At 43.2% G+C, this 2485-nt stretch overlaps 1 non-coding gene across 1 annotated transcript; it reads right to left on the bottom strand.

Annotated features, from left to right (window-relative positions):
- Nucleotides 1–254: 254 nt before the first annotated feature.
- Nucleotides 255–361, bottom strand: LOC141615870 (small nucleolar RNA R71). Its single transcript, XR_012530259.1, has one exon. It is a non-coding gene; the product is annotated as a small nucleolar RNA R71 (small nucleolar RNA).
- Nucleotides 362–2485: the final 2124 nt, after the last annotated feature.

Here is a 2485-nt window from a genome sequence, read left to right as displayed (position 1 = left end):
AATCTTGGCCCAACATGTACCATGGGATGAAAGCTGAAGATGCGCATCAACATCTCACTACATTCAAGGAGAAAGCTGGTTCTATCAACCATAATGGTGTAACCGAAGAGCAAATACTTCTAATGCTTTTTCCTATCACCTTGAAGGACAACGCCAAGAAGTGGTTGAATTCTCATGAGTCGGGTACATTTACTACTTGGGAGGCTTTATCTAAGGCTTTCATCAACAAATTCTACCCACCATCTAAAACCGCAAGGATTAGACATGAGATTTAAACCTTCAAGAAAAGACCCATGGAGACTCTAAGTGAAGCTTGGGAACGTTTTAGGGACCTTCTTACGTCTTGTCCACACCATGGCATCCCAAAATGGATGACCACCCAAACCTTTTTCCAAACCCTTGAGGAGTTCAAGATGGAAAAGAAGCAAGGGGAATTACGGCAAGTTCAAGAGGTCGGGCCTAGTCACTCTAAGGTATATTATGTCCAAGAGCCTAGGTCTCCTCCTAGACATTACCCTCCACAAATGAATTGCGACTATTGTGGTGGTGTTAGGCACATAATTGAATATTGCTCATCAATCCCCCAAGATGATCAACAAGAGTCCTTTATTCTTCAAGGGTAAGGTTCACCAAGGTACTCTTATCAACGCCAAGATACTTTCTACCGTGCCTTTCCCAATCAAGATCCAAAGCTCTCTTATGTGGGGCAACCATTGGACCCCAAGTACCAATAACCACAATACATACCTCCACCAAAACCCAATCATTCATGACAATATAACCAAAATCAAGGTCAAGGCTCCAATTATCGGGGTTAACGACAACATGACAACCCCAATTACATCCCACCACATCAAAGGGACAATTACCGCAACCAACAACAAAACCCACCATTTCAACAAACTTTCAACCAACAACAAGGGTATTAACAACAACCAAACTCTTACCCACCTCCACAAAACCAACAACAATACATTGAACCACCAAATCCCAACTCTTCTCTTGAGAAATTGCTAAGAGAAATGGATGCAAGGGCCGAGAAAAGGGAAGCTGAAGTGGATTAACAATTCAAAAACTTGAAGACCATTCTCTCCAATATCCAAGCACATCAAAAGACATTTGACTCATACATGGTCAATCAAAGCCCCTCCTCCTCACAAATATTCCTGCATTCATTGCCTCCTCAAGGCTCTCATCCTAGGGATAGACCGCCACCACACCAATAAGCGCACGTGGTGACCTTGAGGAGTGGGAAAGATTTAGAGGATCCTTACAAAGATTATGAACCAAAAAGGAAGAGGGATGTGATGAGAGGAGGAGAGGAGAGCCCACCTCCCTCACCCACAAGTAGAGTTGACAACACTAAGAAGGGAAAAGTGGGTGAACAACTTGAGGATGACGAAAACATTTTCTTGGAGGGAATTACGGTTGAAAGAGACCAAGAAAGAGTGGTTCAAAGAGACCAAGGTAAAATCAATAAGTCAAAAGAAGTGGATACCACCAAGCAAGCTTCTCCTTCCGAAAAGACCTACAACCTTCCAATACCATTTCCTAATAGAAGTAGAGTACTAAATGAGGAGAAAAAATTCTCTAAGTTTTTGGATATGTTGAAGAAACTTAAAGTTTCTTTACCTTTCACCGAGGTAGTGACACAAATGCCACTCTACACCAAATTCTTTAAGGATGTTTTGACAAAGAAGAGGCGCATTGGAGGAGATGGTCTAGTGGCTCTTAGACGGCAATGTAGCACGGTCTTACTCAATCCTATGCTGGAAAAGCTACAAGATCCGGGTAGTTTCTCTATTCCGTGCATGGTGGGTAATGTGAGTATCAAGAGAGCACTTTGTGATCTTGGTGCTAGTGAGCATACTTCCGCCCCCTATTGCAAGGAAGGTTGGTTTGCATGATATGATACCTATATCTATGACCTTGCAACTAGCCGATAGGTCAGTGCAAAGACTAATGGGGGTAATTGAAGATGTTCCGGTTAAAGTGGGCAATTTCTATATTCCGACGGACTTCATTGTTCTAGACATTCCGGAAGACCAACAAACTCCCATCATCCTTGGGAGGCTCTTCTTGGAAATCGGGGATGTCAACATAAGTGTTAAGGAAGGGAAAGTCACTTTCAAAGTGGGGGAAATGTGGTAGAGTTTTACTTGACCGGGGCAATGTCACAACCAATGTTTGAGAGTGTCTACTTGGTAGATATACTAGAAGATGTGATTGAAGATGCAAAGGATAAATGCTCAGGGGAGCATTTGGAAGACGACTTGAGGCTTTACCACGACTCCTTGATGAAGATGAGGGTAAAAACCCTCCAAAGGTAGACCTCAAACCTTCCCCCCCCCCCCCCCGCCCTCCCCCCTTGAATATGCCTTTTTGATGATGCAAAGACCTTACCCGTTGTTATCAATGCTAGCCTACAAGTGGAACAAAAGGAAAAACTTCTAAGTGTCCTTAGAACCAACAAAACGGCACTTAG

This window comes from Silene latifolia, chromosome 11 (assembly GCF_048544455.1).
Source record: "Silene latifolia isolate original U9 population chromosome 11, ASM4854445v1, whole genome shotgun sequence".
Taxonomy (NCBI): domain Eukaryota; kingdom Viridiplantae; phylum Streptophyta; class Magnoliopsida; order Caryophyllales; family Caryophyllaceae; genus Silene; species Silene latifolia.
The sequence above is the reverse complement of the archived record's forward strand: the minus strand, read 5'-3'. Positions and strand labels throughout refer to the sequence as shown.